General features: G+C 29.2%; 1 long non-coding RNA gene and 1 pseudogene across 1 annotated transcript; one reads left to right on the top strand and one right to left on the bottom strand.

Moving 5' to 3' along the window:
* Window positions 1-18960: 18960 nt before the first annotated feature.
* Window positions 18961-21760, bottom strand: LOC113371682 (annotated as a pseudogene).
* Window positions 21761-21916: 156 nt separating this feature from the next.
* LOC113371683 lies at window positions 21917-23082 on the top strand. The gene is made up of 5 exons (XR_003366650.1): window positions 21917-22128; window positions 22205-22282; window positions 22520-22589; window positions 22653-22882; window positions 22944-23082. It is a non-coding gene; the product is annotated as an uncharacterized LOC113371683 (long non-coding RNA).

Here is a 23082-nt window from a genome sequence, read left to right as displayed (position 1 = left end):
CATATAAAAAAACAATTATATTCGGATTTTTTACAAAATCGTAAAATTTTGCATTTTGATGCTATTTCTAATGAAATGGTTTGGCCGAACGTCTCGCAAAATTCAACGCAAATTCTTTGCAAGCTTCATCTAATAGCTTTTAATTTTTTAAAATTGGTGCAGCCGGTTTTTGATATCGGCTAAAGATCAAATTTTGCCTCACGTACACATACAGACATACAAACAATTCAGAATACCTTGAAACGTAGAAAAAACAAACTTAAATTGAATGGAATTTTCTGGTAAAAACAATTTTTTCCTTCGGGATGTTAAGTTGCCTTGTCTATAGCAATATGTTTTCTTTAATTCGTCTTTAATTTTTTATTTTTATCAGCAGGATATAAGGAAGAGAGTGAAGCCATCCCTGTCCATCGTCAACTCTTTGGACGTCCTCAGAAGGCGGGTGCTCCTGGACATGATCCGGAGACAAGAGTCCGAGAAAAACAAACAGGCGGAGGTCAACCGCCAATTTCTTCAAACCGTCGGCAAACGAGATAACTGAATGATAAGCAAAAATCGTCAAACAGACCTACAACTCTTCTATATCTAATTAATGATAAAAATTATAACAAAAAAATTAAAAACAAAGAAAATTTTCAAAAGCGATTTTCTTCATTGGATCAGCTTCAAGTCTAGTCTATTTAGGAATGGATTAATGGATTTAAATAATATTTAATTTATTTAGTCATAATATAAGATTATTATTTATAGTTTATCAGAAATAAGGTTCACTTCAACAATTTGTATAAAATCTTTAATTTTTATTCGATTTCTATATATTTATGTAAAATATCGTTTATCTAGGTTAAATTTCTACATGATCTCAGGCAATATAAATTAAGTATCATATTGCATATTCAGAAACTACAACAATATAGGATATATTTTACTATACTCAACATGTTGATTTGAGTATAATAGTCATTTTAATTATTTTTCCATAATTTGAATCTTGTGCTTTGTCTTCCGATACAGATTTTGTTAATAATTAGTCAATTATTAATTCATTTTTAACTAATTAGTGAATTCTTAAAATTTAGAGAAAATTTCATCTTTTATATTCATTATTAATTATTTAATTTTCAATAGCAAATTAAAAAATTCAAACGATTTTAATATTACTATTATAAGATCAGAATATAACAGTAAAGCTAGTATTAATAATGTAATTCAAAAGCTTGGTTTATAATAAGTGTAGTTTTATATTCAAATCTAATTTTCAATTGCACAATTTTTGTTAAATTATTAGAATTTTACAGAGTGTAATTTAAGCCTTTTCAGACTTAAGAATATTACATGTGTTGTTTACCTTTTCTCTAGAAAAATCATTATCCATTAGTCTGATGAGTCTATTAATTAGCCTAAATGCATAAAAGTAGTGAGTTGCAGCACGTATATTTTTTATAGAATTATTTAATGCCTAATGTGAAAAGCTTGCAGGGCGAGCTTTAGAATCTTGGTAGAGAAATAAAGATAGAGTTTTTTTATTGCGATGAAATAAAAGTTATGATATATAGTAATATTTTTGTAAAAATTATTTATTTATTATCTTTAAGAAACCCAATGAAGAAAGACGCTGATTAAACAGATGAGAGATATATTTCGATGTTAACTGTGCGCGAACTGAGATTGTTTTCATGTTATTTTTTACTATACGTATTAAAAAAAATGTATGAGCACAAAGATAAAAGACAAAAAATGCAGTTATTAAAGGATAATTTCATTATATTAAGTTTAATAAAAATATTTTGTAAGATATTGTATTTTAGATTTAAAATTATCTGAACAACCTGTTATGTTAACAAAAATTATATTATTTTGTTCAGTGAATCTTTAGATGATATAAAATTCTTTAACTTTGTACTATTTTCTTTTCAATAAATCAATGGATTTGCTAGTTGATGCAATATTTTGTTATTGAAAAATTCAATATTTGTAGACTTGTAGATAGATTTCCTTATATGTGTATCAGATAAATGCATTTAACATAAACATTCCGCTTTTATTTTAAGTTGTATAACTAATTTATTTATACTGCATTTGGTAATAAAATTTCGAAATTTCTAGACGAATTAAAATACTTTTTTTACAACTTTTTATTATTTTAGAAAAATCAGTATTCCGTTATATCGGTGATTCGTATAATAAAATTTTTTTTTCGAAAACAAGAAAATATTTGGAACGTATTTTATTAAGTCAAAAAACTTTGTCCAAAATGTTACTCTTCAATAAACGTTTACTTTGCTCTTCATTACGTTAGATTTACTTGTGTTAAAAATATTTAACTTGCACAAAAATATTTATTGAAATATTTTTAATTTAAATATTATTAATTAAACGGCCAATAGTGTTGTTATGGCAACACTGTGTTATCCTTCTTTCTTGGTACCAAAAACTGTGAAAATGTCTATTTTACCACAGAATTGGCCCCCAAACCACATGTAGTATAAAACATATTATTAAATGCAGTATAATTAAAATATTATGAAATATAAAAATAATTCAAACTATAATTTCCTCCATGGCTATTCCTAAAACTATTTCTAAACGAGCGGAATTAATTAATAATGTTACTTCCAAACCAGTATTACAATAATTATATGTCAAATTATATCTCCTAATAATGTATTTTATATTCGTCTTATGCAGAGTTGAAATATGTCTAAAACGTTTTATAACTATAATAGATTTGTTTATGGATTTGTTGCTCATATTTTTGGAATTATAAAGTTGCAATGTCAAATAAAAAACATAGTTGTACAGTAGTGAAATATTATATAGTATGATAAAATTTTATTTTTAAGTATTTATTTCGACAGAATATATTAAATAATATGCAGTGTACAAAATAAATCTATAAATAAACGCACTAAAACCTGATTAGGTCTTGTTTAAATAGAAATAATCATTTACAGGAATTATAGATAGAACAAAAATTTGTTGCTGTAATTACTAATATTAACATTGTATTATGTGATATGATTAATTTTTTAAATAACTGTAGTTAATTCATCGAATCTATTTTGCACTAATAAAAATCATTAGTCTATTTGAAAAAAACAAACAAAAAATCATGCAAACTAAGTATTTTATAGTGCAGTTGGTTATTAAAAACTGTTAGTAGTTAATTAATAAATTATATTTATTTCTCATTTTAAATATTTTTAAAGCCTTATTAGACAAAACAATTTCGGTGCGAGTCCAATTGGAAATAAAACTCTGCGCCATCTATGTCCGAATAGTAATAAATACCTGAGGTAGTCGGAGTGAAAAACTGGACTACCTACCTTACGATTATTTCTCAGAGATGTGGCAATGATATTTTTGTTTGCAATTTTACTTTAAAAAAATCTGTTCACATACACACATACACACACACATACATTTTCCAAATTTAGTCTCATTCGATTCAGAATGGCTTGAAACGTCGAGAAAACATAAAATTAGCGACTTGGATTTTTGGGCGAAAACAAACTTCTTCGACAAGTTCAAAAATATAACAAATTCAAAAAAAATTGAAGCTACAATGCCTACAAAATAGTAATGAAATTTGCAATTGATGACCCTAATTATTAGTCCACAAATTTTTAAAAATCATAGCGGAGTAATTTTTAAAAAAAACTTGGTCAAAAGCTCAATCTGATCAAAACTTACTGCTATGATATAGTTTATTTACTAATTGTAAGACCTACTAATAACCTACTGCAAAAGTTTTTAAAATCAAGCAACTTGTCTAGAAATCACATTTCCACTAAACTAACATAAATAGAAAATTTTACCCATCAGTTATAGAAAATAATTTTAGAAATTAAGAACTTAACTGCGTAGACTATAATATAACACAACTGGGACTCAAAGATTTTAAAAAACCAAATATTTATCAATTAATCAAAATTTCCAGTTCTATAATATTTATAAAATTAATATAATTAAAATCTTACTACATAAGTTCATCATTCTATTATTTCCCAAACCAACGAAATAAAAATTTATATGTTTGAGTTATAAAATTAAAATCTTAAAATCAATTAATAAAATATTTCAGACTCGAAATAACAAAAAAAATCTAATATATGGTATATTAAAGATTCACTAAGCTATGTAAAACTAAATTAAGATTAAGAATTTATTATTTTACATATCTTAGCGAATCTTCAATATATATTAGATTTTTTTTTAATTCGAGTCCAAAATATCTTATATATAAAAATGGATCGCAAAATGTGTTGGTAAGCGCATAGCTCAACAACGCCTGGACCAATTTGCCCAATTATTCTTTTAAAATGTTCGTTCATGTCCAAGGATGGTTCTTACGGCGAGAAAAAATCGAATAATTGCCGGGAAAACCCTAAAAACAGCCCTTTTCTTTTTTAATCGAGTAGGCAACGAAATTTGTGGAAAAAACAATGATCTATGTCATGACATTTTGTGTAGTTTTTGATAATCTAATTTTTATTATATTTATATAAACATGTAAATATCTTTCTATTAATTAACGAGCTATATTTCAAGAACAAATTTGAGGCGAATCGGTTGATTTGGCAACTAACCAAGACGATCCACCGGAGTTTTTAAACTCGCTGGATTTGCTAGGATTGTCACCTCACAATCTTCAATTAAAGGTTGGATCGGCAATTATAATGTTGCAAAATATCGACCAACCGCGCCTTTGCAACGGTTGCAAATTCGAAGGTTAGCGATAAAAAAACTACCAAACAACGTGATGGAAGCTACTATATTGAAAGGATAGTATAAAGCAGTAGATGTTCTCGCACCGTGCATCCCTATGTTTCCGACTGATATACCATTTGAGATTAAACGACTACAGTTTCCAGTGCGTTTATGGTATCATTAAGTATTTGTGGTATTAATTTGGAAAATCCATGTTTCTCACATGGAAAAATGTATGTTGTCTATTCCCGTATTGGAAAACCATCAGATTTGTTTGTCTATGCGCCAGGTAATCAAACAAAAATCATTGTTTATCACAAAGCACTACAATGAAAATTGAACTGAATTTTGAATTATGATTTTCATGATTAAAATTACTTACTTTTAAATGCTTATAGTGTTTTATTTAATTATTTTTAATTCACACCGAATTATTACCAGGGTGACGGTTCTGTTCGGGATAATTTTTTGCAAAGAATAGAAAAAAGGTAGGAACAAAACACCGCCACATTACAAATTTTTTTGACAGGACAAAGTCTGTCGGGTCGGCTAGTTTAATAATAAATTTCGTAAGATAATTAAAACTAAAGTGTGTAAATCTATTTTTTTCTAAACTTAATCTAATTTTTATTACAGGACTTTATAGTGAAGACATAACTTGGTCTTGAATTAAATTCTACTAATGGTTTTTACTAATACTTGGTCTATGAAATTTAATATGCTACTAATATTTATAAAATTAATATAATTAATTCAATAAGTATCCTTTCTCTACTACTAATATAAAAAATAGAATTTTTATAGAGCACTCTAAATAACTTTGACGCGAATTTAATCAAATCCCTAATATATATTAAGTAATTATTCTCTTCTAGTTTACTAATATTTGTAATTTATCTAATCACTTCGTCCAGATTTTGGCAGTCCGTTCCCCCAAAAATTGTCATTTTTTATGAAGGCAGGTGTGTAGGTGATTTACTAAATGTGGACATCTGAATCCTCGGTTAGTTTTCGGGTCATTCAAGAGCTTATTAAGAAAAAAGCAAATGTCCTGTTGTCAAAGTGTGCGTCTGTGTATTTCGAGTGCGAGATTTAAACAACCCACCGGCCGAGGGTTGCTTAGGGTCAAATGAAAAGGTGATCTGACGACAAACTGAAGGTATGTGTAAAGAAATATTGATTATTTGGAACAGGGAGAATAATATACAATGAAATAATTAATTTCAATAGATGTATATTGTTACTTATTATATATATGTATAGTTACTAATATATATACTAATACTAATATATATATGTCTACTAGCAACCATAACTTAAGAAGAACTATTGGATTAAGCGCAAACTAACTAAGTTATAGTTATCTTAGATGGCACATATTTATTATTTTAGTGTACAGTTTAGCTCATAGAAATTATATTATATTTCTGATTGCTAAAATTAAAATTTTCATAAAATAACTTTCTACTTTATTAACTTCCTGTAGGGTAAGTTATTGTAATGGTCCGAAAATCGAAATTGAAAATTTTTACATTTCTCGACGTTTTGAAGGTTTCTGAACATTTTGGCATACCTCAGAAAAAATGTATGTGTTTGTGTGTGTGTGTGTGTGTGTGTGTATGTATGGATACAAATTTCCAGTCACGTTTTCGGGCGCACGGATCAACCGATTTGAATGGTTCAAAAAACATTCGATTCCTATCGATACTAAAAGAGCTGATTAGTTTTTGGCAAAGGCAGGTCCAGCCATTACGGAGATACGAAGCAAAGAGTGCAGAAAATAGAAATCGAGTTTTTGAGAGAACGGAGCATCCGATTTGAATGATCTAAAAAACATTCAATTAGTAATGATTGGGAGAAGTGTTTATTAGTTTTTGGCAAAGGCAGGTCCAGCCATTTCAAAGATACGGAGCTAAATGTGTAAAAAATGGCCGCTTTTGAGAGAACTAAGCGTCCGATTTAAATGATTCTGCTTGTCTTAACAAAACAATTGATTTTGGAAAAAAAAATTTGTTTCAACTTTTTTTTTTTTTAAAAAAAAAATTTGTGTATCGAAAATAATTCAGATTTTATACAGTTTTCCAAATCCGATTCTCCGCTTTAGCACATTATGCTATTGAAGTGTGAAATACCTCAGCCTAAACCAAAAAAAATAATATCTCGCCAAAAAATCTTCAGGCGCCTTCAATAAAAATCGCTAACAAAAACCGTTAATGTTTTCCGCTAATCGACCATGCTTGATTTATTTAGCAAAACAACAACACGCAATCGGTCGGCCTTTTCCAACGTTTTACACCCCATATTTCAAACCTGCGCAACTGCTGATTCTTTTCTTAAGATCTCGGACGTAGATTTTTTATCGTCTCCTATTATAGCCGCTCGTTTTAGCGTTATTGTTACTGTTATGTTGTCCGTAGGTTAAGATGATTTATACGAGGCTCGCAAAAGGTTAGTAAAGAAGGTGGACGGCGGATTACGCCCGTTTGCGTCCGAATAACACGCGTTCCGACCGTTAAGGGCGCCGTTAAAGGAGGACATTAATACGATATATAATAAAAGTATTCGAATGATTGCTTTTGGAGGTTTTTTGTACTATAACACTGGTATTATACAAAATTCGATATCATAACTTACCATTTTAATGAGCAGTTTAATGCAAGACAAGAGAACTTTCACATCACTAGTTAGGTGTAAGTATTGCTGCCTACATAGTAGATATCATCATCATATACATAGTAGATGATCATCTTCTTATATATAAAAATGAATCGCAAAATGTGTTGGTAAGCGCATAACTCAACTCAATGTTCAGAAACCTTCAAAACGTCGAGAAATGTAAAAATTTTCAATTTCGATTTTCGGCCCATTACAATAACTTACCCTACGGGAAGTTAATTACATCCGATTAATGAATATGATATATAAATCCTTGTTAGTTTTTATTAATGCAATTGTTTATTAATGCAATTCGGTTAACTCTCAAATTTACAATGAAAACAATTGTACTATTTCTAAAATTTACTGTATATTCTTAGAAAACCGTACGTCCACTATGACTAATAGATCACCAAAATTGCAACGATCAATTACGCGCTATAGAATTCGAAGAATACCAAAAATGCGTCCATTTCACATTTTTTCTCGGACAATATTTCAATGTTCGATACCAATATAGACCTTAATAAACCGTACATGTCCGAAAAGATATAAAAAATGGTGAAAAAAAGTGCCCGGCGCGTGGTCAATACGTGCAGCAGCTGTGATTTTATCCCCGAGTCCGCACAACGCACAACGCACCACGGGTCGGTCCACTACCATAACGAAACATCCATTCATCGGCAACGGATTCATCTTTTTATTAAAATTTATCAGATCAGAGATAAACAAACCAAAAATGTAAAGGGAATAATTAAATATAAATTTACTATGCACAATTGTTCATTTAGTGTTTCTGTTAGAGTTAGGATAGTTTTCTGAACATGTTGGCATACCTTAGAAAAATCGATGTGTATGTGTATGGATGTATGTAGTATGTATGTTTAGATACAAATTTTCGTCCGCGATTTCGAGAGCACGAATCAACCGATTTGAATGATTATATAGAAATAGGAAACATTCGATTCCTATTGATGGAAAAACTGGTTAGTTTTTGGCAAAAGCAAGCCCAACCGTTTCGAAAATACCGGGCAAAAAGTGCCAAACTTGAATGATTCAAAAGATACTGTATTTGTACTAACGAAATGAAGAACTGATAAATTTTGGGAAAGACGGGTCCAGCGGTTTAAGAAATCCAATAAAAAAAGTAAAGAAAAATACCATTGGCGATCAAAAATCATCATTAGACAAATGCACATAAAATTATCAGAAATTTTATAGAATTTTCAATAATACGTACAAGTGTTGTTTTCATTGAGCGATTTCTTTGACAAAAAGTCCAAAATTTTCAAAAATTTCAAAATATCAAAAAAAATTAATACTCTTCAAAAATTACAAAACCCTCAAATATCTATTTTTTCAGTTTAAGAAAGTTTAAAGCTTTTTTAACTTCCCGTAGGGCAAGTTATAGTAACCGCAAAAAAATCGAAAATAAATTTTTTTATGTATCTTTACGTTTCAAAGGTTTCTGAACATTTTGGCATACCTTAGAAAAAATGGATGTATGTGTGTGTTTATGAGTGTGTGTGTGTGTGTATGTGCGTGTATGAGTTTGTGTGCGGATACAAATTTTCGTCTATGATTTCGGGAACACCGATCAACCGATTTGAATAATTCAAAAAACATTCGATTTGTATTGATAAGGAGACGTGTTGATTAGTTTTTGGCAAAGGCCGGTCTAGCCGTTCTGAAGATACGGGACAAAAAGTGCCAAAATTGGTAACTCAGTTTTTAAAAGAACGGAGCGTCCGATTCTAATAATTCAAAAAACATTTTACTTGTATTGACAAGATGAAGAATTGATCAAATTTTCATGAAGGCAGGTCTAGCGGTTTCGGAGATCTAATAAAAAAAGTAAAAAAAATGCCATTTGGCGGTCAAAAATGATCATTAGACATAGCCCATCAAATTATCAGAAATTTTATAAAAATTTCAGTAATACCTACAAGTGTTGTTTTCATTTCAATGGATTCCGTACCAATGTTTATGCGATAGACTGCGAAAAAGCGCTTACGCGCTTCGATATTTTGTCTCTAAAACAGCTAACATGATTAAAATTTTTCAAAACAGCTTAATAAAAAAAATAATATTTTTCAGAAATATCAAAACTCTCAAAAATCTAATTTTGTTCAGTTCAAAAAATTTTAAAGCTTTTTTAAAAAAATTATTTCGGTACAAAAAGTTCCAGCAATTAGCGTTAAAGCACGATGCCATGCACCACTAGTTTGCGTATCGTATAATTCTAAAAAACCACCCTCATCTTTTTTACTACTGATCTCATCCTATTCAATTTTGCAGCCGGACATCTTCTATGAAATGTAAACTAGCTGACAAGTGGCCTTATGGGTCATTAGACATTTTTTCTCTCTTCTTCTTCAGATTGACCGAACCGAGATTTTTTTGCCAATCGTTTATTTTTTATCCAAACACAAATGCACATCGTCTTCTGGCTGAGCTCATTGTGTTCTTTGTAAGTTATATTTTTAGTGGTTGTTTGACCGACTCGGTTTTCCTGATTTCTGTTATTTTTCTTTTCTTTGAATTCGATAAAAAAATGAAATTCGATCTTTTTGTTTGAGCGGACATGTAGAAAGGAAATTCTGCTAAAACGTTTTATTTTGTAATGCAGGCGGTTAGGTAAATGAAGTAACTCAACTAATTCCACTAATTAGTTGGAAATTGAATTGAATCAAAAAGGTAGTCGTTATAATTCAAAATCTAGCTTTTTAAATCTAGTATCAAAAAAAAATTTTTTAAAATAAAAAGTAACGTCGCATTAAAGATTAATGAAAATGCAGTAAAGTGCTGGCAGAATTCGTACACCGAAAAATCAGCAAGCATGTCAAAAGTTAGTCAACTGTGACTTTTCCGTACTTTTATTTATGAAAATACAATAGAACTTTATATTATATATATTTTTGAATCGCTGTATCATATATTTAATCTTTTAAATTAATTTCCTTACAATTATGATTTCAAAAATCATTCATCGCCACGCTTTGGTCTCGTGCAAGGTTCAAACCAATCATTTTTATGCAATTTCAAAAATACTACCGTGTCAAATATAATATTTAAGTTTAGAGGGCAAATCTTTAAAGACTAGGGAAAAGAAATCGGGGAAAAAGAGGAACTTTTTTCCCTTTTTGTCGATTCGATTATTTATTATGCGTGGCAAGAGCATAATAATATCGGAACAAGAAGTGTCAAGGGAGCTGTGTGCCATTTGGGGATGGGAATAAGATAAAAATCGAATAATTGACGAGTTAAATTCGATCGTATAATTAGAGAATTAAAATTTTTATTGAATCATATGTTATTTGAAATAATAAAAGAATTTCTAGGCATTTAAAAACGAAAATTGCAACATTGGCTTGACTATTGAAAACTTGACTGACTGATAACGACAAAAATGATATAAATTAGATTAAAAAATTATTTTCAAGATATTATATTCAAATAATCATCTCATATTATTCATAATACTAATTTATTTGTGTTCTTAATTTATTATTCTTTTTCTTTTATTAATGTGTTAATGTTCATAAACATTTTTTTTTTTATTTCTGAAGATGCAATTACAATCTATTCCAAAAAAAACATTTAGTAATTATTAATGACTTTGAAGTAATTATAAATGAAAAAAATGAAGATGAAAAAGTAATAGAACAACATGTATGCGTAAAATGCCAATTTTCTAACAAATTGTTAATATTTTAGAAAATTAATATTATTATGCATTAATGATACTGTATTTTGTCATAAGACTGTGATTTCATAAACTTATGAAACTTGTTCATATTGAGAATACTACATCATGTTGCTATTCAATTTATTTTGAACACAAAGCAAACCTAATTACACAAGACCATCCAGTTTATTATTATTAAATAATAATATAATAATCACAATACAATATATACATATTTTGTAAGTTATGGCATTAATTTTATATATTTTTAACGCTTCCCGCTAGAAAATTTGCTAACACTTTTATCTTAATTTGATATCGTATACTACCCATCATAATAATAAAATACTAATCATCTTCTATTGAATTGCTAGGCATAGCCCCAGGATTTATTGCACTTGGAACTTGGAAAAGATATTTTTGATATAATTTTTTATTATGTCACTGTTTCAAGATATAAATTTTGGCTTGATTTGAACTAAACAATAATTTCAATAATTTTCATTATTAATATCGACATTTCCTTCAATTTCTTTCCTTCATCCCTATTTCTGCAGTCGGTTGACATGTGCGGCGCGCGAGGCAGAATTTTTCGGTGAAACCTGGCTTTTTCAAGGGTGCATAGTATAATAAACGCACACGGATACTTTTTTTCAGTTAACGACGATGTTTCAGTTTCTCCTCTAGGACAACTTTTTTTTCATTTTTGGAAAATATCTCGGTGTATGTCAGATGGATCCTGTCATGACCTCTCCTCGTGCGAGTAAATAATATAGGTAGGAAGTACGACAGTGATATACTATCCGATTGTCATAATATGAAAATTTGGTGATGTATGAAAAAAGTAAGAAAGGATCGTCGGTTTTAATTATGTTGAAGCTAAGAATACAGAGGTGATATAAATATATTTGCTTTAATAGAATAATAAATAGTCTTTACAAGTCGAAACTATACTGGATTGGCAGTGTGGTGAGTTATCTTTAATATAAAATTATAAAAATGTTAATTAGTATTTTTAAATATAATCCTAAAAATAAAAGCCCAGTCTCCAAAACTAAATAACTTCACAATGAAAAACACTTGCATCATTTCAGACAAACAATTATCTACCGCACTTTCCAAAATTTGAGCAATTCCATAAAGGAAACCATTTGAATGAGATAAAATCAATATTCTTTTATGGGATAGTTTTTTCTTAATTGGTCATTTGGCTATAGATCACATATTTTTACAACATGCATGTTAAATTTTTAATTCTTATAGTTCGATTTATAATCTTTATACATTGATCAGGTTATTACTGACATATTCCTACAAAAGAGTAGACGTCAAATATTCATTTTGATGTTCAGTTTTTATTAACTTCCCGTAGGGTAAGTTATAGTAATCGTCCAAAAATCGGAATTGAAAATTTTTTACATTTCTCGACGTTTTGAAGGTTTCTGAACATTTTGGCATACTTCAGAAAAAATGGATGTGTGTGTGTGTGTGTGTGTGTGTGTGTTTTTTGTATGTCCGCGTTTTTTCGTCCACGTTTTCGGGCGCACGGATCAACCGATTTGAATGGTTTAAAAAACATTCGATTCCTATTGATAGGGAGATGTGCTGATTAGTTTTTGGCAAAGGCAGGTCCAGCCGTTACGGAGATATGGAGCAAATAGTGCAAAAAATAGAAAGCGAGTTTTTAAGAGAACGGATCAACCGATTTGAATGGTTTAAAAAACATTCGATTCCTATTGATAGGGAGATGTGCTGATTAGTTTTTGGCAAAGGTAGGCCCAGAGGTTTCGGAGATACAGAGCTAAATTTAAAAAAAATGGCTGTTTTTGAAAGAACTAAGCGTTCGATTTAAATGATTCAAAGAACTTTCTGCTTTTTTCAACAAAATAATTGATTTTGAAAAAAAAAAATTTTTGTTTCTAATTTTTTTTCAAAAAAATTTTTTTGTAATTTTGGATTAAAAATTCAAAAAATCACCCAAGCTAAGAACAGTCTAAGCGCCACTCTGGTACAAATGTTTACCCAAGTGCGTTTAGACTGTTTGTGTACTGGAGCATTTTCCAATTTTGTGAAAATTATTGAAAAATGTGAAAATGCCGCCAAGCTGCATAGTATAAGTGAAAATGTCGCACAGAATTATTTGCAAATGCGTTTAGACTGTGTGACTATGCGGGAGCACTTTTTCAATTTTGGGTAATTTGGCAACTAATTTTTTTTTTTGGAATTTGATTCGAAATGAAATGACGATTGTTAATGTTCTGGAGATGATAAATTGATTTATTTATAATTAATTTTCCATAGGGTAAGTAATCGCAAAAAAATCGAAAATGAAAATTTTTTATATATCTTCACGTTTCAGAGGTTTCTGAATATGTTGGCATACCTTGGAGAAAATTGATGTATGTGTGTGTGTGTGTGCGTGCATGTGTGTGTGTTCGGATACAAATTTTCGTCGACGATTTCGGGAACACGGATGAAGCAATTTGAATAATTCAAAAACATTCTAGCCGTTCCGGTGATACGGGCAAAAAGTGCCAAAAACGGTAACTCAGTTTTTTAAGAGAACGGAGCGTCCGATTTGTATAGTTCAAAAAACATTTTACTTGTATTAACAAGATGAAGATTTGATCAAATTTTCATGAAGATAAGTCTAGCGGTTTCGGAGATCTAGTAAAAAAAACTAAAAATAACATTTGGCGGTCAACAATAATCATTAGACATTAGACATAGCATATCAAATTATCAGATATTTTATTGAGATTTTAACAATAAGTATAAGTTTTTGTTTACATTCCTGGGTTCCGTACTATTGTTTTTCCGTTAGACAGCGACGCGGCGCTTACGCGCTTCTATATTTCGTCTCTATGCAGTTAAAGCAGTACGATTGCTTTGAAAAAAGTTCAGATCTTCCAAAATATATCAAAATGAAGATAACATTTTTTCCAAAAAAAATTTTTATAAAAAAAATTATTTAAAAATTTTTAAAAAAAATTTTTTTTTTTTCAAAAAAAGTAATTTTTTGTCCGATTTAAAATTTCTAAAAATCTTATTTTTCGGAGTGAAATTTTTTCAAAAATTTTAATCGTTTTTAAAAAATAATAATTTTTGGCACGGGAATTTCCAGCAATTTGCCTTAAGCACGATGCCTTATTGCCTTAAACAGAATTCCACTTACAGCTAGTTCGTGTTTTTTTTCAATGAGGAAGAATCAAACCGAGAATTGAAACGTATGGAAGTACTAATGAATTTTTTATTGTTGGAAAAACATTTGAAATTTTCGCAATTATTATATTAAAATATATTTTTTAACAGTTATGCAATATTTATCAAATCAATCAATTCTCGAAACATGTATTTTTAATATATTTGATAAATAATCTTATCGATACCATTCTGTAAATTCCAAGAAAAAAGAACCAAAATGCTTTTTGCAGTCAAGTATTTGAAATGAAATACGACTTTGGTCTGCTTTATAGCTTTTGGTATATATGTGTTAAAACGCCTGTTCTTCCTAAATATCTGTATCCTATTACGGAATTCTGCCATTTGTCATTTGGAAATAAATCAGTTAAAAATAATAGATATGTTCAAAATTTCTTACATGAAATTCAAATTAACATTAATAGAAATAATATCGAAGATATAGGTATAAATAACAATATCGTTTTATCTTTCCATAAATACCTAACGACGATATTTTTTATATTATTCACAAACAGAGTATATTAAGTAGATTAGTAGGAAAACAAATAATTTTAGTTGGAATTTTTACTGTATATTTCTAAGCCGAATGAATATACAATTTTTCAGATTTTCTTTATTAAATGTTAAGGCAAAATGCTACTTACACTGAGCTTCATTACCCGTAGGGTAAGTTATACCCGTAGGGTAATTTATAACTGTAGGGTAAGTTATACCCGTAGGGTAAGTTGTACCCGTAGGGTAAGTTATACCGGTAGGGTAATTTATAACTGTAGGGTAAGTTATACCCGTAGGGTAAGTTATACCCGTAGGGTAAGTTATACTCGTAGGGTAAGTTATACCCGTAGGGAGGTTATACCCGTAGAGTAAGTTATAGTAATCGCAAAAAAAATCAAAAATGAAAATTTTTATATATTTTTACGTTTCAGAGGTTTCTGAACATTTTGGCATACCTTAGAAAAAATGGATGTGTTTGTATCTATATATGCGTGTGTGTGCGGAAACAAATTTTTGTCGACGATTTTGCAAACACGGATCAACCGATTTGAATAATTCAAAAAACATTCGATTTCTATTGATAAGGAGACGTGCTTATTAGTTTTTGGCAAAGCCTGGTCTGGCCGTTTCGGAGATACGAGCCAGAAATGTAATTTCAGTTTTTGAAATAACGGAGCATCCGATTTCAGTAGTTCAAAAAACATTTTATTTGTATTGACGAAATGAACAATTGCTGAAATTCTTGTAAAGGCAGGTCTAGCGTCTCCGGAGATCCAAAAAAAAAAGTAAAATATAATGCCATTTGGTGGTCAGGAATGAGCATTAGACATATGTACATCGTATTATCAGATGTTATATAAAGACTATAATGATACGTACAAATTTTATATGGGTTCCGTACCAATGTTTTTACGTTAGACGACTAAGCAGCATTAAACCCGCTTTCATATTTCGACTCTAATTGTTCAAAATATTTAAAAAAAATCAAAATACAAAATAAAATCTAATTTTTCAACAAAATCAATTTTTTTCAAAGTTTTGCAAGTTTTTTTTAATAATTTTGTTTTGGTACGGGAAGTTCCAATTTGCCTTAAGGCACGATGCCATGCACCACTAGTATAATCTATACATTGAACATAATTATCATAAATAAAAATAAATATGAGATCTTAGGATTTCATCTAGACATCCATTTGATTTATGACCTCAACTTGTCAATTCACCACAAGACATCTTAGCGCCATTCAAAGAATTGCCCAAAAATATCGTCCGGTTTCAACTTCTGTTTATTGTCTCATGAATTTGCTAGAGGCGGCGTTTGTTTTTGAATATTTTCAACAGATATCATGTAACGTAACTCTACACCTTAGGGCCGAGCACTTAAAATGACATTAAGATGTGGACACAGTAAATAAAAGCTTCCAAAATTAAAATGTTTCCATTTAAAGCAACTGTATTTTGACTTCTTTGCCATTCTTCGAAAATTGCATGATTTATTCTGAGCCGCTTCTTCTTAAAATTAAAAACTGAAATTTAATATTACCAGCTCATGTTAGTGATCTCAGATTAGTGGTCAACAAATCATCGATATTTTTCTTTTGAATACATATTCAGATTTAACTAGTAGTACATGGCATCGTGCCTTAAGGCAAATCGCTGGATCTTCCCGTACATAATTTAAAACTTCTAAAAGCATTAATTTTTTTCATTTTGAGATATATTATAACATTACAAATTTTGGTGCGGACCCAAATAAATAAAAAAATTATAATTATTATTACTATCTCTATAAAATATCTGATAATTTGATTTGCATATGCCTAAGTCTAATAATTATTTTTGACCGCCAAATGGCATTTTTTTAATTAAACTAAAAGTGTGTTCGCGTTTGCATACGTGAGCCAAAGTTTAACATTTTATCAATTTTCTTTCAGAACCGATTCCAAAAATTCTAGCCATTCGATATAACTCGGGCAGATACGCGCCGATCAGCAAAAGCCGTTATGTTTATTTATCTATGAAGCCGTTTATCTAAAATTAATCATAACCGATTTCAAAAATTCAAAAAATTACTCATTAGTTTTCTTTAAAAAGAATTGGCCTAGTTGTTTCTTCCTAATTAATTGTTAAACAATATTCGATACTAAAATGGTAATGGTAATGGTCTATGGCACTATATGGTAAATAACTATATACATCAACATTTTCGCATAGTTGATTTATATTAGAATAATAATAAGTGAAGAAAAAATACTATAATATATATATACAAATATTCTAAATAAATAACATTGTAATTCAGATACAGTATTACCAAAGGTGAATTTAGCCAGGCTGATTGTGATACTGCGCAAAATTGCGTAAATTCGCAAATGTCTGTTCATAAAAATCGACATATGTATCATTCACCATTAGATTTATGGATATTGAATCAAATTTAGTAATTTCTGAGTTTTATTAGTCAAATGAATCGGATGGAGGACTCATTCTGCAAAGAAAGTGCTTCCTACACGACGTTGTCTAAAGAAAAATAATAGTGAAAAGACTATAAATAAGAAGTATGCATAGGATTGGTAGAATAATTATTAGACTTGATGATTTTGGTGAAATTTCATGCAATTCAATTTTTTTTCTCATACGATTCAGAATGACTTGAATTGTTGTGAAAACTTAAAGTTAATAAAAACATTCATTACATTTTGCATTCTCTGATGATAATTCAATGTATAATTAAATAAAACACATCATCTTGGTAAATCTAAGTTTAATAAAAACAATTTTTATCTTTTAATTTCTCAATAAAGTTCCACACAAGAACCAATAAAAAATACAAATTGTTGTAATTAATATTGTTATCTCAATATAAATATAAGGTATATATTTAATGGATACAATCAGATGTATTGGTGGTACATAGAAATTTTACGAAATAAATTCTTACACATCAACCTTTGATTATATATGTTAAATATGAAATAAAAACTTAGAATAGGTACTTATTTTAAACTGCACCATGGGTATTTTATTCATTATAATTAATTATAATTATCCATTAAATTATATTAAAAAATTAACTTTTTGGTATAAAATACATTCAAATACAAAATATTGTAAAAATTTAATGTAAGCAATATTTTAATTTGATTATTTTATCATAACATAATCTGTACAAATTTATATTCTTGCAGATGCTTCTAAAGTCGCTATTTTTACAATGGAAATCCTCTGTAATATAAGAAGCATGTAATTCCAGTAATATACCAGTGCAAGGGTGTCCTTTGGATTCATATTCTTGAATCTAAAGAATAAAGAAAGAAACATTAATCACTCCATCCAGAGTTATGCAGAGAATGTGATTATGAATATGGAAAGAAAACAAGTAAGAAAAGTAAGTAATTTTAACAGAAACAAACTCAGTGATAAAACATTTGATAAATTATATTATCATTATGTTAATTACGTTAATTCTGAAATTTTAGAGTGAAACTAAATATATTTTATTATCATAAGTATTAGATATCATTTGAACAATATGATGAAATGCAATCTGCATCATGATAAATATCTAGGCAAAATTACTAACCATTTAGATAATAATTTATTCCATTGTAGTACAACTTGTTAAATATACAAATACAAATGGATATAAGTTTATCATCTATATAGTGCATAAAAAGCACTCTGCAGGATTCGATACCAAATTAATTCTGGGGTATATTTCCTGGAGACTTCTGTTGGGATTACAATGAACCTTCATTTATGATGAAATTCTCTTTCTGATAATTTGAATTATTATTAATGTAGCATTCTAGGCTGACATAAGGCTGGGCATAGTCATTGTTAGATATGGCTTTTACAGTTCAATAATTTCTCAGAATACCTAACAGGTCATAAGTTCTCACACATTTTTTAATTTCGTGCTTGCAAAAATTCACTCCAATCAAGGGTTACCTTTAGATATTCACTCATGGCTTCATTTATTCAAATTATTTGTGTTCCTGATGCTTAAGTTTTAACAGGTTTTTAGATTTTTGACTTAAATCAGAAGAAACCTGGAGATAAAGCATTTATAGTTACGGAACGTCGAAAATAAATACCTATTTTTAAGAAACATTTGTTTTTATTTAAATTTCCTATTTGAAGCAAAAAGAAATATTAACAAGTCCAGGAATCATCACGAGGTGATTATTACACTTTATCATATAGTATTAAAATAGAAAAATCAGGTTGATGTAGTGGTATTACTATACAATTTCACTGTATTATGTTTGTTGATTTTTTCCATCTCTTCTGGACTAAACTGTAAAACTGCAGCAATAGCATTTAGCATATGACTTCTTCCAAATGTATCTGTAGAAAGAATGTAACTCAATACGACATTCTTCAGATATTCCAAATTAGCACCCTCACGCGATATGCTGCGCTCTAATCTATAATATATAAAAAATAATCAAGAAATGAATACTTAAACACTTGGTCTTGATTCTTTCAGATACATATTTAATCATATTCCAAATCGGTTAAGATCATATCAAAGACGAAGGCATATCCTTGAAAACGTTTCTTGAAAAAAATCTTTTCATGAAATAATGAAAAGTATACCTGCTTATATTATCCAGAAGCTTTCTTTCTCTTTCAGTCCAACTATCTTCTGCTAATGTTTTTTCTCGAATTACATCTCTATATTTGTCATCTAACTCCCGTAACGTTCTTCTCAGTACTGTAATATCAACATCTTTCCGAGCAAGCTCATGTGCATAGTGCAACATATGCGGAGATTCACCAGATGTGATAGATGGGCCACCTAAAAAATTAAGAAAATTAAATAAAAAATTAAGAAATTTTGCTATTAAATAAAAAATGGATGATACTATTAACAAATTTTGTTACAAATGAGATAAAATGTACTCATTCAAACCTTGTAGAACATTATTTAGCTGGTGTAAATTATGGCTGTCAACTTGTTCAGTCTTTGGTTTGCATTTATCTAAATATAATTTAGAATTTCCTGGTAAGAAAATTTCAAAAGATTCTTTCAGAGTTTTAATTTCATGTTCTTTTTCTTCAAGAAGTCCTATTGATCTATCTCTTTGTTTTTGTAACTGCTTCTCTAGTTGACTCACATGTTCTTTAAAATCATTTTCAATATCATAAATCAATTGTTTATAGTGATTTTTCTGAGCAATTAAATTCTGAGTTTTTTCTTCTAACGAAGCCTTGTAGATGACTTCATTTTTGTCTATTTGCCCATTTAAAATAATGATTTCATCTTGCAATGATTTTATATGTGATTTTAATTCTGAAACTTCGAGTGACACATTTGCTGATCTTGCACTTTGAGTTTTAGTCTTATATTCGTAATACTCTTGCATTAGTTTGTTATATTCATCCTTACATTTTGAGTGATCAATCGCATGGGAAAAAACATTACTCAAGTCTATGGGTTTCTCAAGGCGATCATTTTCAATCAGCAGAATTTTTTTCAATTTTAAAATTTTGGCTAGGATTGTGTGGACTCCAGAAGATGTGAAATCCTCAGAATCATTAAAATCAACTTGGTCTTTGCAATTAGTATTTTGTGATTTGCAGAGATTTTCGATTTCATCTTTCAATTTTTGTATATTTGATAAATCATTTTGCCTAAGACGATCATATGCTCCAACCGTATCTGAAAGTTCTGCCAATCGGGCTTCCAGATTGGCAACTCGATCTTCATGCAATGCAGCTAATGATCTAAATTGTGAAAATGTTTTGTCATTAAATCAGATATATATATATATATATATATATATATATATATATATATATATAACTGACAATTTTAGGCATTGTATCACAATTCTTGACAAAATTCAGAAACCTATTTTAGACATTGCATTTATAAATTTAATTTCAAATAATTGATAATTGATAAATGATAAAATGTCAGCAAACTATATCCTTGATAAACTATGAAATCAGTAAGTTTTACAAAAATATTTATTAGCTCTCACCTCGATTTTTCCTCTGCTGTCCTAGCTCTTTCCTTTTCTTGCTCTAAAGCCTCAACATGTTTCTTTTTCATCATGCTGATTTCATTTTGCAGTTCTGCTAGCATAATATTTGTTTCTAAAGATTCGTTGTCAACGTTCTTACTGATGACTTTATTTTTGCACACATCATTCTGTACATCTATAAACTTTTGATCTGCTTCATTAACTTTAGCATATAACTTAGCTTTCAAATCTGTTATTTGCATATCCAATTGTTCTTTGAGATGTCGCTCATCATTTAAAAGTTTTTGTAATTCCCTTATCATGACTCCATGATCATTTTGCTCTTTTTCCCTGTCATGTCTTTCAATTATAAGCTTGGATTTTAAAGTTTCTAATTCAGTGTTAGTTTTTAGAGCAACCTTTTTTAATGATTCCTTAAGATCCCTTATAAGTTTATCTTTTGTATCGCTTTCAAGTCTTAATTGTTTTTTATCAGCTTGAAATGAAGCTTCCATGCGGGATTTTTCAGCAGATAGAGTAGCTAACGAATTCAAACCTGTGGCTAATTGAATTTCAAGCTGTTTAATTTTATTATTGCATACGGAATGCTCTTCATCCTCAGTTGCTTTGGTATTATCAGTCTTTTTTAAAACATCACTTGATTTTGTCTCATTGACATTCTTACTAAATGTTGCTAATGTTATTTCTAAAGCCTCCTTTTCTTTGAAAGACCTTTGTATGCTGTTAGAAGATCTGAAATTTCGTAATTAATGCAAATCATTAATATTAACAGACAATATATTATGAATACGGTATGATTTCTTTTGAAAGTATACATAGATAAATAAATGTATATATATATATATATATATATATATCCATATATATATATATATGATTTTACCCCTTAGTCGATTTTCATATCTAGTCAACTGTTCCTTCTGTTTAGAAACTAATGTTTGTAATTCAACTATGCTCTGTTTATCCATATTGCACAAATACCACGTTTAATAATAAAAACAAGTGATTTTTGCCTAACGATTTTTTATCATAAAATTAATAGAGAAAGTCATATTAATTTATTACTATTATTATTTATAATATGGTTAAAACATAACTTTTCAAGAATGATTCATTTAACAATAATTGTCGTGCTGTCAGTTAAGTGTCAATTTTGATACGTCAGATGTTTAGGTTAACAGCTGTTGGAAAAAGGCAATTATACAAAAATCTAATTTAATACATTAAATCTAAATTATTACATAAAGTCATATTAATTTATTATTACTATTATTTATAATATCGTTAAAACATAACTTGGCAATTATACTAAAATCTCAATTGTAATTTGTATGTAACTCCACACAGACTCCTTCATGAGGAGTCTCCTTCTATCTTTTGGTAATACATCAACTGTTTTATAAAATTTCTAAATATAACATTAATGTATTCATTAATATGTTTTTGTTTATTCCAGATGCCGGTCGTTTAACATCCAATTCAGGAATTGAAGAATCTTCATACCTTTACCAGACATTTCTTCATATTTTAAAAAGTTTGTCTATGCATATAATAATTTAAATGTTAAGTGTGAGACCTCTTTAGGCCCTGTAACTTCTACACCAGCAATCCGTTCATATTTTATGATGTATATGTTAATCCATATGTTTAAAACATGTTTATTTTATTCCAGGACTCATTCACCAGGAATCCCCCTGAAAATATTTTATGAAGTATCTTTTTATCCATAATCAGTATAAATGTGAACAATATTATGTTTATTTTTTTCCAGATCCTTTCGACCACTGCTGCTCTGCACACTGACTCCTTCACCCGGAATCTTTCCAGAAACATTTTAGCAGGTATGTGTTTATCTATACCAGTATAAATGCAAACATTCCTAAAATGTTTCTTTCTTTTTGCAGATCTTCTCAATCCAACTATTACCACCCTGAAGCTCTAACATGTGAATGACTTGCAAGTGGTTTTTTTAATAACTGCCTATAATTATGCATGATTAACAACTCTAATAAACTCAATAACGTGACTAACCTCACTTACTTTATCAGTTATTTATTATAAATACCACTTGTTGAGTTTTACTATGAAGGTCTTACTGAGGTTGCTGGGAAGACGGCACTGAATGATTTATCAGGTAATTCATATTAAAGTATATTTTATGAGACTTGTATTAATTTATTGCCTTTGTTTTTAAGGTAAACGACAACTTGAAGCCAAGTGGTCTTCTACTCTCAAGTTGCTCATGAGTGAACAATGAACTACTACTGATTATGCTGTCCGTCCGTCTTATCACCAGAGAAGATGCCTACTGTGATATATTGAATAGTTAAGAGC

Source organism: Ctenocephalides felis, unplaced genomic scaffold (genome assembly GCF_003426905.1).
Source record: "Ctenocephalides felis isolate EL2017-DRISC unplaced genomic scaffold, ASM342690v1 CF-g0.4_SCAFFOLD_01492, whole genome shotgun sequence".
Taxonomy (NCBI): Eukaryota; Metazoa; Arthropoda; class Insecta; order Siphonaptera; family Pulicidae; genus Ctenocephalides; species Ctenocephalides felis.
This window is presented reverse-complemented; position numbering and strand designations above follow the sequence as displayed.